The sequence below is a fragment of the Callithrix jacchus genome, chromosome 15 (assembly GCF_049354715.1).
Source record: "Callithrix jacchus isolate 240 chromosome 15, calJac240_pri, whole genome shotgun sequence".
Classification (NCBI taxonomy): domain Eukaryota; kingdom Metazoa; phylum Chordata; class Mammalia; order Primates; family Cebidae; genus Callithrix; species Callithrix jacchus.
This window is the reverse complement of record NC_133516.1, coordinates 4,588,649-4,602,572: the sequence shown is the minus strand read 5'-3', so window position 1 is coordinate 4,602,572 and position 13,924 is coordinate 4,588,649. Positions and strand designations below refer to the sequence as shown.

The 13,924-nt window shown below is 51.3% G+C and overlaps 1 pseudogene; it reads right to left on the bottom strand.

The window, feature by feature from the left end:
• Positions 1 to 1,649: 1,649 nt before the first annotated feature.
• LOC118142852 (interleukin-17 receptor A-like) lies at positions 1,650 to 13,625 on the bottom strand (annotated as a pseudogene).
• Positions 13,626 to 13,924: the final 299 nt, after the last annotated feature.

The window sequence follows — 13,924 nt, the reverse complement described above, 5'->3', positions numbered from 1 at the left end:
TGCTCATGTCCCTAGGCAGGCGTCCACTCAACCTTTCTATTTTTTTTTATTATTTTTTGATACACGGTTTCACTCTGTTGCCCAGGCTGGAGGGCGATGGTACCATTATAGCTTACTACAGCCTCCACCTCAGGGGCTCAAGTAAGTGATCATCTTGCATCAGCCTCCCGAGTAGTTAGGACTACAGGCATATGTACTATGTGCCACCATTATTGGCTAATTTAAAAAAATTAGGTAGAGATGAGGTCTCACCATGTTGTCCAGGCTGTCTTGAACTCCTGAGCTCAAGCAATCCACCTGCCTTGGCCTCCCAAAGTGCTGAGATTATAAGCATGAGCCACCACACCTAGTCATTTAGCTTTTAAATCTCATGTGACCATCCAGTTTTTTTTTTTTTTTGATATGGAGTACCCCTCTGTCACCCAGGCTAGAGTGCAGTGGCACACAATCTTGGCTCACTGCAACCTCCACCTCCCAGGTTCAAGCAATTCTCCTTCCTCAGACTCCTAAGTAGCTGGGACTACAGGCATGTGTAACCAAGCCCAATTAATTTTTGTATTTTTAGCAGAGATGGGGTTTCACCATTTTGGCCAGGCTGGTCTTGAATTCCTGACCTCAAGTGATCAGCCTACCTTGGCCTCCCGAAGTGCTGGGATTACTGGCTTGAGTCACTGTGCTGGCCCGTTCTGTTTGTTAATGTGTCCTTAGCACTAGAGGTTAAGCTTCTTGGTGGCTTGGGCCATGTCACATGTTATCTCAAATGCCTGGAACATATTAGGTGCACAATAAATGCTTGATGAATGAATAAATCAATGAATGATGGTGCCTCAAGGATACTCTGCCATTAGCTCATTGGAATAGGCTGTGTGGATTCCCCTGGGAATAGAAAATAACCAGACGGCTGCATAAAAAAAGTTCAGGGGGATGCCTGGGATGAAAATCCAGACACCTACATTTTAAAGCCTACACTTCACACACAAATACAAATGCAGACATGTACCCACAGATGAACACATGTGTACCCACAAGCACACACACTCCTTTAAGGCTGCAATCTGGGCGGTTCCTGGGGAGCCACCCTCAGGCACAGAGCCTCTCTGACTCTGACCCCACCATGTCCCAGCCCAAGTTCTCCTGCAGCTGGCAGAAGAGCAGCTGCCATTGGAGGCTCCTCAGGCTCTAGGTGGATGTGGTCCTAAAATTCGCCCAGTTCCTGCTTACTGACTGTGGCATGGAAGTGGCCCTGTACCTGCTGGAGGAGCAGGCCATCTCAGAATGGGCCGCCAGAAGCAAAAGATGGTGGAGAACAACTCCAAGATGATCATTCTGTGCTTCCACCGCTCGCACACCAACTGGCAGGTGCTCCTGGGCTGGGAGGTGCCTGTGCAGCTGCGCTGTGATCATGGGAAGCCCACGGGGGAACTGTTCACTGCAGCCATGAACACGATTCTCCCGGACTTCAAGAGGCCAGCCTGCTTTGGCATCTACGTGGTCTGCTACTTTCGCGAGGTCAGTGGTGAGGGCGACGTCCCATCCTGTTCAGTGCGGCACTGTGGTACGTGCTCATGGACAGGATCAAAGAGGTGTACTTCCACATCCAGGACCTGGAGATGTTCCAGCTAGGCCGCATGCACCACTTTGGGGAGCTGTCAGGGGATGACTCCCTGTGCAGCCCAGGCGGCAGGCAGCTCTGTGCCTTAGCACAAAACCTCCCTCCTGGGCCAGGGGGCACCTGTGCACCTCTCTGTCTCTCAGGGGAGAGTGGCAAGGCAGACATCTGTCGGGGGTCTGTGGGGAGCTCCTGGAAATGTAGCCCTGGTCAGACTGTACCGACTGCCACTGCTCCTACTCGCAGGGTGTGTGTGGGTCTTTGAGGGCCATAGTGGGTCTTCCGAAGCCACGCTGGGCCTGGCAGCTCAGACTCTGCTGGAAGAGCATGAGCATCAAGCCTTCCAGCTGCTCCCTCAAATCCTCTGGAAGGAGGTTGGCAGATGCCATGGGGTTGCTGCCAAGGGATGAGTCCTCAGGGTCCACAGGGAGGAAGAGGATACTATTTCATCCAGCACCCAGGCCACCCAGCAGCAGGCCTCATCCTCCCCAGCCAGCGCCAGCCAGCCAGCAGCACTGTCAGCCAGGGGCCCGGGCTCCACTGTGGCTGCTGGGGTGCCCTCCTCTGCAGGGAACACCACAGAACTGCAGGTGAGGCTCCAGCTTCGCCACTGCTGCTCCTCCTTACCCCCCAACCAGGAGGTCTACTGCCAGGCAGGCCTGGGACCCAGGTTCATGGACCAGGGGCACCTGCTTCATGATGCCGGTTCCTGAAGGCAGCAGTGGCTTCTCAAACAGGTCTTCATCCAGGGATGGGGCATCCTGGTCATCCGCCGGGAAGAGGTTCTCATGCTTGAACCAGTTGGGGCAGTTGGCCTGCCAGTCCCAGAACCTGTCCAGGGCAGCACGGAGTTGCCTGCTGCCTGGGCTGCACAAGTAGTTGTCCCCCAACAGCTCCCCAACACAGTGCATGCGGCCCAGCTGGAACATCTCCAGATCCTGGATGTGGAAGTACACCTCCTCGAACCTGTCCATGAGTGTGTACCATGGTGCTGCACTGAACAGGTCAGGACATCACCCTCACTGATGGCCTCGCAGAAGTAGCAGACCACATAGGTGCTGAAGCAGTCTGGCCTCTTGAAATCCGGGAGGATCATGTTCATGGCTGTCGTGAACAGGTCCACCATGGGCTTCCCATGGTCACAGCACAGCTGCATAGGCGTCCCCCGGCCCAGGAGCACCTGCCACTTGGCACACGTGCCAAAGAATCACAGGATGATTATCTTGGAGTTGCTCTCCACCATCTCCTGCTTCTGGCGGCCCACCCAGGCCATGACTCCCACCTCCAAGATGGCCTGCTTTTCCAGCAGGTCCGGGGCCAATTCCGTGTCACAGTCAGTGAGCAGGAACTGGGCAAATTTTAGGACCATGACCATGTAGAGGGGGTGGTCAGCTGAATAGATGATCCAGACCTTCCTGGGCTTCAGTGGTGGGGGCGTCAGGTCAGCATTAGGCAGGCCATATAAGGAAACAAGACCACACGTGCTGACCCTACCTCAGGGCCCAGGGTAGCTCTGTGCCTGCCAGCCCCAGAGGGGCCAGGACCAGGACACAGCCTGGCTCTCTCCCTAGCTTGAGAAAGTGACTGAGGCCTGCTGGAAAAATCCAGATTTAGTATTCTACCTTTGGCTGCCTGATGAAAATCAGTCTGCTGCCTTGTGGGGAAAAGAATCTCTCACGTTCCTATTTGGTCTTTAGCCTGCGCTTTAATTAATAAAAGAAAAAAAGCAGCCAGCCCTGTTGGTCTGCTTCCTCCAGGGAGGACCTCTTTTCACAAAATACGGTGCACTTGCCTTTCCTTGTCTGATTCAATAAATGGCACCCAGGCCTTGTTATTAGGGGCCCTTCTGAGTGGGGTCCTGGAAGTGGGGGGCCTAAGGTAGAGTCTCCTGAAGGGGCTTGAAAGTTAGAAGACAGGAGGCAACCCATTCACTTATCCCAGGAGACCCCTCCACTGCTTTAAACATAAGCAAACACACAAACCAGGAAATACTGACCGGTGTGTTTGGTGTCATTACTGGTTTTTTTTTTTTTTTTTTTTTGCTTGCAGGCTCTGGAAAGGAAAAGAAAGATACTGGAGTGGCTCTTTGGAAGAGAAACAGAAACCAGCTCACAGGGCATGTGCCTCACCCTGACAAAGGGTCAAGTGTAGGGGGCAGACCTGAGCCGGGAGGCCATGCTAGGTGTCCGCACAGCCATGAATCCTGGGTCGGCCGCTACAAGCACATGGCCAGAGCAGTCACTGGTGCCTCTGAAATGCAGCTTCTTCCTCTGTGCAGTGAGTCTGTGTTTACTCTTGTGTAATGACTATTAAATGAGTGTGTGTATGTAATGTCCTGGCATGTTGCACGTGGTCAGCTGGGGTCACAGTTGTTATTTTGTAGCACTGACACAGCTGGGATCCCTAGAACAGTGCTGGAGGGGCCACCCTGGCTCCTCACTATGGTCTTGTTCTGCCTCATGTCCCTGAAATTTGGCCACCCTAAACTAAGTCCACCTGAGGGAAAGCTCTTCCCCAGAAGCCCTTGCAGAAGGCATGCATCTTACCACACTTCTTTCCAGAAGCCTCCCCACTGGGCCACTTGTGACATTTCCTCCTGGTATTTTTGGGGTGAGGAAGGGGAACCCACATACTTAAGCAATCGTTCCCCTCAGAGATGTGATGAAAAAAACTGCTCTGTGGGAGTTAACTCCTTGGTGACTGCTGGGTTAATCAAGACCCACAGACTACTGAACAAGTGACTTAGAATTTTAATCTCAATCCTCGCCCTTTCAGCTCTTCCCTAGACCCATCAGACAGCCAAATAACCAGTGAGGCTCCTCCTTGCCTTCACCCTGGGATGTGGTACACTTTGGGAAACAGAAGCAACAGCAGAAACGAAATGAAAAGCACCCTGCACACCATTAGAGAGCTCCACAGCCTATAGAGCACCAGCCATTATCAGAACCCCCCAAAGGCCCTCTCATGCCAGCAGAGGGCTGCAGGTAGGAGAAGAGACTCGTATGTACTAATCTCCCCCAGCAAGCACCTTCCTCAGCTACTCATTTAACCTTCATCACAGCTTTGAGAGGGAAGCATTATCAGCACATTTTACAGAAAAGTGACTCCATGGTATGTTAAGTAACTGACCTGTGACTACAAGGCTAACGAGGTGGGGCTGGGGTCTACCCTGATGGCTCAGGGCAGCTGGGACCTTCTCTATCACCTGACACTGGCCCTTGCTATTCTCTCTGACCTCAGATGTACACATCTGGGGGCTGTAAGACAGGGTTGTTCAGGCTGCTCCACCTGCCTGGCTGGTAATTCCTGACACAAAAACACTTCAACCTGGCTCCTTCCAACCTGTTGATTTTAATATTTCATTTAATAACAACAAATATAATGGTAGCTAACTGACACTGTGCGAACAGCACATGCCAGGTTCTAGGTTCTGCGCTAAGAATTCATATGCCTTATCTCACTCAGCAGCACACTGACATGGGTATCACTGTGATTTCCATTTTACAAGTGAGAACCTGAGGCTCAGAGAATAAAGCAATTTGTCCTGCTAGTGAGTGGCAGTGCTAGGGACGGCCAGAGCCCCAGCCCTTACTGGGTAGCCTCCAGGTCATACAGATGATGAGCAGGATGACAGAGCCCACCAGCAGGATGGAGATGCCCATGATGAATCAGTACACACACAGGGGCATGTAGTCTGTGGTGCGCAGAACAGTGTGAGTGCTGCCCAGGCCTGCCCTGCCAGCCCTGAGGGCCCCAGCCCCTATCCTTAGCCTCAGGCTCTGTCCTCTCTGGCTACTAACATACCATGGTCTACCACCCTGCACCCTCATGGCCAACCCCCCCCTGGGCTGACAAACCATGGTCTCACTCACCCCCGGGCTGACAAACCGTGGTCTCACCATGCCCCCCTCCCAGGGGCTGACAAACTGTGGTCTCACCCCCTGCTCTGGGCTGACAAACCATGGTCTCAACCCACCCCCAGGCTGACAAACCATGTTCTCAACCCAACTCCAGGCTGACAAACCATGTTCTCAACCCAACCCCAGGCTGACAAACCATGGTCTCAAACCCCTACCTTCTGGCTGACAAACCACGGTCTCACTTATGCACACATCCCCACCACCCCAGATGGCCTCCTTCAGGCTAGTCTGCCTGGGTTAGGCACGAACTTCTCACTCTCACGTGGTCCCTGGGGAATAGTCCCTGAGGGCTGCTGCCCTACAGAGATCAGAGCTTACCCCTCAATTGGTTCTACAATAAAAAGGGGGAAAGAGTATTCTTAACTCTTCCCAGTCATCACAAAACCCCCACTGACATCCCTTAATGGCCTTCATGACCTTGACCCTGCACCAGGTACTTTAGATGCAGCCTCAACTTAATAAAGCCACCTACAAGAGACAAGGACTTGAGCTGCTGGTCTAAGGAGAGATGCCTTGTTTCCTCCTTGGGAGTCTGGGTCTCCTTCCAGCCTGGCCCCATGTCTCAGCCTTCTTGGGAGCCTCTGGCAGCAGCCTCCCATGTGTTAGGGCATGCGACTTCTGAACAGTGTCCCTGGGGTGTGATCTTAGACAAGTTATTCAATATCACTGTGCCTCAGTTTCCTCATCCATGAACCTGGGGTTTAGGGTGGGGAAATCCTCTACTTCACAGTAGATGACTCACTCACAATGAGGGAGGATCAAACATGGACAGCATGTTGGAGCCGTGTGCTCAGTGCATGGCAAAGCACTAGCCTATAGGCTAAAAACCACCCCATTTTCCAGTCAAGTAAGTGGAGGGTAAGAAAGGTTAAGAATTTTGCCTGAGGATGCATTGCTAATGAAAGGCAGCCAGGACTCCAACTCCTGGGAGTGATACTCTAAACCCCACTCCACACTTCAGACCTAAAGACCTACAAGTTAAACTAAACTCTCCTCCCAAACCACCTCCCAGACTCAGATCAGGCCTCAGCCCAGGCTGGTGGCCCTCAGCCACCTGCACTCCCAGCATGGCCCTGGACACCTGCATGTCTCCTACCTGGAGTGTCTGGTGTTTCTGGGCAGGAAACAGTCACAAAGTGTCTGAAGCAGTCATTAAGGCAGCTGCTGAAGAAGGGCTGGATCTGCAGGCAGAGAGGGCATGTTAAGGGCCATTGTCTCCCTCCAGCAAGGGGCGAACAGTCAGAGGACCCCTGCCAAGATGATGCTGGGAGAATCAGAAAAGAGAAAGACAGGGGCAGTGTCTCAACAGGCAAGGAATTCTCACTGCCAGCATTGGAAGGTGCCAGAGAGAGCACAAGCCCTCCCTGTACACCAGCATAAAAAACAGACTGTGCATGCTCCCCTCTTCGTCCACACCTCACTCTCCACCTGTGAACACTCCTCACTCCCATCCACATTATACTCTTCACCTGTGCACACTCCTCACTCCCCTACACCACTCTATCTGTGCAAACTCCTCTCTCTGTCCATACCACACTCTCCACCTCTGAACACTTCTCTCTCCCATCCTCCCACTCTCCATCTTTGCACACTCCTCACTCCCATCCACACCACACTCACCACCTGTGCACACTCCTCACTCCCATCCACACCACACTCTCCATGCGTGCACACTCCTCACTCCCCCACACCACCGTCTCTGCCTGTACACACTCCCCTCTCCATCCATACCACACTGTCCACCTGTGCACACTCCACACTCCCATTCACACCACTCCACACCTGTGCACACTCCTCATTCCCATCCACACCACTCTTCACCTGTGCACACTCCTCATTCCCATCCACAACACTCTCCACCTGTGCATACTCTTCACTCCCATCCACACCACACTCTCCACCTGTGTACACTCCTCACTCCCATCCACACCACTCTCCACCTGTGCACACTCCTCACTCCTCCACACCACACTGTTCACCCATTTTGCTCTCTGCATCTGTCCACACCACACTCACTCACCTGCACTCGATGGCAACAGCACCCTCTAAGTCTGCATAGAGTGAACGTGATGTTGGATCGCTGGTGGAATTCCGGTGGTCTGTGCTGAGGAGGGAGGCAAGGATGAGTAAGACTACTTGGGTGAGAACCTGCTCTGGCTCTGCCAAGGAGGAGCTTTCCAGGGCACCTCTTAGGAACGCCAGCGGACAAATGCTTTTCAGGTTTCTGTTCCAGAAAAAACTCAATTTTTGCATGGAAGCTGGTTTGTTGTAAATTTGTAAGTACATTTATTAACTGGTAAGGCCCTCTTTGCTTTCACTGCTGGAAATTGGGGCTACAAATCTGTGTTCACTTACAACAGTTGTACAGACCCACACAGCACACTTTTCCTGCTCAGCCTCCTAGGTAGCTGGGATTACAGGTGTGTGCCAGCACACCTGGTTTACTTTTGTACTTTTAGTACAGATGGGGTTTCAGCATATTAGCGAGGCTGATGTTGAGCTCCTGACCTCAAGTGATCTACCTGCCTTGGCCTCCCAAAGTTCTGGGATTATAGGCATGAACCACCATGCCCAGCCTATTTTATTTCATTAATTTACTTTTTTTTGACTCTGTTACCTGGGCTGGAGTACAAAAGAATGATCCGAGCTCACTGAAATTTCTGCCTCCCAGGTTCTAGGAACTCTCCTGCTTCAGCCTCCTGAATAGCTGGGATTACAGGCATGTATCACCACACCCAGCTAAGTTTTTGTATTTTTAGTAGAGATGGGGTTTCACCAACTTGGCCAGGCTGGTCTTGAACTCCTGACGTTGTGATCCACACACCTTGGCCTCCCAAAGTGCTGGGATTACAGGCATGCACCACTGTGCCCAGCCTTTTTGTTTCTAGGAGGCAGCACCTTACTCTGTCCCCCTAGTTGGGTTTAGTGGTTCCATCACTGCTCACTGCAGCTCCAACTCCAACTTCAAGCCTGCTGTGGTCTCCCAAAGTATCGGGATTACAGGTGTGAGGCACTTATTTCCTTTAGTTTCCCTTTATCTCTATTTCCACATTTTTTTAAAAATCATCAAATCCTTTTTGAAATAAACACAGCAAAACGAAAAGAGAACAAGGGAGCCTGTGGAGGAGAGAAGAAGGAAAATGATTGAATCATGGGCAGGATGGAGTCAACTGCCTTTCTATCAACCATCAGATCACCAGGGAAGAAAAAGGGCACCATGACCACTACGGAGTAAGCACAGCATGAGCTCCAAGCTCTGGCAACACAATTCTGTCAGACTAGCAGAGAAGAGACTTGGGGCTAGGAGGGTGGTTCTGAGCTTAGAAGGGTCAAAAATAGCAGTTACTGCAGGCATTTGGTACATGTGCTCAAAACAGCTATGGTTCTCTGTATGTAAAAAGCTGAGCAGCAGAATCTGGTAACAGGTAGATTCGTTCCACAGGTTGAAGCTCACGTGCAGCTGGTGGGCCTCCAGGGTCTCCACAATGATGTCAGGGTCCCACAGACTGCCTGCCAAGGTTACACACGCAGGCTGGGAGTGAGAAAGGGCATGGGAGTGGGAGTGTGTGCGTGTGTGTGCAGCTCTCCTGGGCAGCCCGTTACCTGCCCTCATGCACGGTGCAGTTCCTTTCATCCTGGTGTCCTTGCAGCCTGCTGACGCAGAGAAAAGGGAACTCATGAAGCCTCTGCTTTCAGAAATCTGTTCTTCCAGACTCCTGACGCCAGAACAGCTATCTTTTCTCCCCTGGGAGCCTATCCACGGATGGCCCCTTCAGTGTGAGCTCTGGGGCTGGACCCACCATGGCATGGGCACTAGCCTGCTTGCCTGATCATCATCTTTCAGGGAGCCCTCCCAATTCAAGTGCATTCCTCCTGAGCTTGCTGTGGGTGACCAAGCAAACCTGGTCCCCTTTGGTTTCCTCTCTGTCCAGCACAGCTTATTGTCCCTGGCTGCCCATATTTGCCCAGGCTGAGAAGACACACGACAGGCATGAATCAGCATGGAGGGACAGGGACTCAGCCAGTCGCTTTAGGAAGGAAGAAAGAACTGAGAAGAATGACTCCTTCAACAAATACTGATGGGCCCCAGCCATGCACCAGGCCCTGTTCTCAGCACTGTAAGTAAGTGGTAAACAGGACAAAGCCCTGCTCCCTGGAGACTTCAAGCCCATAGGAAAGACCAATGAAAGCAAACACACAGCATGCAGTGCCTTGCCAGGGAGTGATGAGCCACACACGGGGACACAGAGCAGGGTAAGCTGAGAGTGTGTGCACACGCATGTGTGCAGGGTGTCCCCAGGATGAAGAAGGTCAACACCATCCTTAATAAGCATTTCCGGACCACCTGCTATATGCAAAGCAGTTTGTGAGGCTCTGGAGCTGCTACAAGTGGGAAGAAGACCCAGACTTTGTTATCAAGCAGACTTTCTGACACATCTGGCTATGAACACTGAGAATTATAGGGAGGCTGAGGCAAAAGAATCGCCTGAGCCTAGGAGTTCCAGGCTGCAGTGAGGTAGGATAGCAACACTGCACTATAGCCTGGGTGACAAAGTGAGACTGCCTCTATTAAAATAAAAAAGAGAAATGCAGGTAAGAGCTGAGCCTCTGGGGAGGACGAGGAAGTAGAAGGTGCCTGTATATATCACAGGATGCCTGAGAAGAAAAGCCTAGCAGTAACCGTAGGCAGGGTGGATGGTGTGGGAAGGAGAGCACCATGCCTTGGGCGAGTGTTGCATGATGCAGGGAAAATGCAAGGTGGGAGGAGGAGAGCAAGCCATGGGGGCTGCACCAGGCTTCAGGCAGAGGCTGCAACTTCTCCACAAGGGGTCTGCGGCTTTGCTGTTATCTATTTTCTGGGCAGGACGGGTGCTTCTCTAGGTAGAGGGAGAGACTCCAGTTCTCATGAAACTTGTGGGCTCTTGGGCCAATGTCCACTGCTGTGCCAGCAGAGAATGGCTCTGCCTCAGGGAGTGGAGGCTGAAGCACATGCCAAAGATCTCCCAGTTCTGGCCTCTATTCTGTGGGTCCCAGGCGCTGGCAATGCCAGCCACTACCTTTCTGAGTTAGGGGGCTGGCATCTGTGCCACCTGCTTCTTCTTTCTCATAGAGTTCAGTGGTGAGGGAATGCCTTGGGAGGATGCTCTTACCAGGAATGAGGAAATTCTTGGACTGGTGGTTTGGGTCCTGTCAGAGATGGGCTTGGGCAGGTGGTGAATGGTCACCTCATACTCCTGGTTGGGGTCAATCACGAAGTGGCTGCAGGTAAAATGCCACTGAAGAGAAGGCAGGAAGGGAAGGTGGACGGGTTACATGTACCTCTCTCACCCATCTATGTGCAAAGAGCCTCATTCCCACCCACTCTTAAACATTCAACCAAAAATAAGAATAAAGCAACTACCACAGCAAAACCCAGTCAGGGAAATCAGTATCCTTGTCCTGTTTCCTCTGGTATTCTCTTCCTGTTAAGAAACACAGTAGCAACCTGGATCTGGCCTCCTGAGCAGACAATGAATAAGGGAAAGCAGTCCTGCCCCCCCCCACCAGGCTTCTCAAATTCTAGAACCATGGGTGTGAGATGGCTGAGCCAGAGGACTTGAGGCTGTGGAGATCTTGCACACAGGCAGGTAAAGACTGTCAAATGATTCTTCCTCATTAAATGGGAAAGCCAGGGATCTCTTGAGAATGTTCTGGGGTAAAAAAGTGTGGAGGACAAACTCACTTGCCCTGGGCAAGCAGACACCTTAGTTGCAGAGATATTTGAATTTGTGCTGAGTTATTTTCTGGGTGGTAGAGATTACAGGTATCAACTCCAACCCCCATTCTAGTTACCCTGGAGTAAAGGCCAGGGATCCTTCACTTCTGAGTGGATGGAGAAACCTGGTTCTCATCATCACACAGCAGCCAAGTTTGGGGGTCTTAATCTAACATCAGAGAGGGGTTCTGTCTTTGCTGCTTGTGTCTATGAGAGACCTAACTTGTTTTCAAGTGGCTGTTTGCTGAGTTAAACCAGCAGTCTTCAGACTAAGGCTTGTATCATAAATACTTGAGGGGCAGTTAGGCAGCAGTTGCTGGACCGCACCTTAAGAATTTCTGGCCTGGGAAGTCTGGGGTGGGGCCACCGAACACACATATTTTTTCTTCTTTTGTTTGATACGGAGTCTCACTCTGTCACCAGGCTGAAGTTTAGTGGTGCAATCTTGGCTCACTGCAACCTCTCCTATCTGGATTCAAGCAATTCTCCTGTCTCAGCCTCCTGAGTAGCTGAGACTACAGGCACACGCCAGCATACTCAACTAATTTTAGTATTTTTAGGAGAGGCAGGGTTTCACCATGTTGGCCAGAATTGTCTCCATCGCTTGACCTCATGATCTGCCCAACTCCGCATCCCTAAGTGCTGGGATTACAGGTTTGAGCCACCATGCCCAGCCAGAACACACAGTTCTAACAAGTTTCCAGGTGAGGTTGAGGCTGCTGATCTAGGCAGCACACTTTGGGACCCACTGTTTTAAACAAACTCACAAAATAATCAACATTTCACCATGTAGCCATGTGCAGCCACATGAGACTGAGCTGCAGAGTGCTCATTTGCCCACCTGGGGCAGCTCTTTGGTCTGGGAAGTTTTTTCCTGAGGGTAAACCCCAGCTTAATCCAAGTTACACAGAAAAGATGTCATACAAAGTTACACAAAGATGCCAGGAGGCAGGGCTGTGGAAGTTGTCTTCCAATTCACCTTTCTTTCAGAATAAACAGCTCAGTAAAGGGGAAAGAAAAGGCAGGGGTATGTCAGGAAAGCTTTTAAAATACACTCTGTCCCTTACTATTGCTCACGACAGCCACACCACTTCTCTGTTGACTTCTGCCCATCTGAAGCTGCTGTATGGAATTTGTCAGACTCTCTCAGCACCTCTGGGTCTTCACCACTCTAAATCAGGGTATGAATTTGGGGACAAGTCTGTACTGGTGTCATCAGCGGACCATGATCCACTCAGGAGTCTTCTTACCCGGTTGTGGTGATGCCTCAGTTTGGACAGAAACTTGAACCTGATGCACAAACGTTCATTGGTGTTTAGCTGTAGGACAGATAACTCTGTGCCCTCAAGATACAGGATGCTGACTGGAGGACAGAGGAGAAGAGGAGGCAAACAGATACAGCTCAGCCATGACAAGTGCTGGGTGTGTCACCACCTGCCTGCTATGGTTGTTCACTCTTGAAAGAAAATCTGCCTGTCTAACCCAGCTCCCCACTTCCTGTCCCTTTCAGCTTGCTCTCTGCGTACTTAATTGCAGACAGTTATTTACCAGTTGGGCAAGGAAAAATGACACTTTACACACATCTAGAAGAAAAGGCTTTGTAAATTTGTGGTGAGGGCTATGACAGCCTGGCATGGGTGTCAAACACAGCCGTGCCATCATCCTCACCAGGCTGTGGCAGTCAGCAGGAACACTGAGGTTGGGGACTTCCAGAGGGAACTCCCCCAGGCACTGGTCACAAACATGGGGCTGGTGCTCATTTGCCCCAGTTGCCCCAATTCTGTAACATTAACTCTCTATTCCTGAATAGGCTGCCAGGATGTTTTAAAAGTGTCCCCTAAAGTAAAAGAACAAACAGGCTGGCAAACATGTTGCCATTTTCGACCTCATTTTTGTTATTGCAGTCACAAAATTAACCACTTGCTTTTTTTCCCCAGGGTGCTAAAAATGTTAGGCTGAAGACATTTTTTCATGAGGACTGGGGTGATAGGAAGGCATCACTGCAGGTTAATATCCAAAACACTGGACAAGCATTAACGCTTGAAATGATGGATTCTTACAATACTAAGTTTGAGCCCTCCTGTCTGAGCATAGGACTGGGAGCCCAATACTAAGCCTGACTGGGAGAGCCAACAGGTGGGTCTGTGGACTCACTCAGAGGCAGGGAGACTCCCCAAGGGTCCTGCTGGCAGGCCCACTCGCCGTCTGTCTGCAGCATCAATTCAATGTGAGCCATGAGGAACAGGTCTCCTTGCTGGGTGCGGGCAAAGCAGAGCTCAATCTGCAGCTCTTTTGGGGAGGAGGAGGTCAGGCTTTGAGGGTGGATCCAGCTGTCATCCAGGCAGGTACCTGGCAGCCAGGGAAGAGCAGCACTCAGAGACTTAGAGTGAAGATGTATGCCCCAGCAGCGGGTACAGACAGCTAAATAGCAAACAGCTCAGGGGACTGTGACCCTTTGCTGCATCCTCAGCTTCATTGCCCTGTTCTCTCTGTTCTAATGTGTACTGGGGTCACTACAAACCTCTCAAGTCTAAAGGGTATTTTAGGAGAGAAGACAAAGTACACAACTTGATTTTGAGATGAAACTGTGATTGGGCATGAGGGCACAGGCGGGATGGGGTTGTAGTAAGAGCTGTTTTA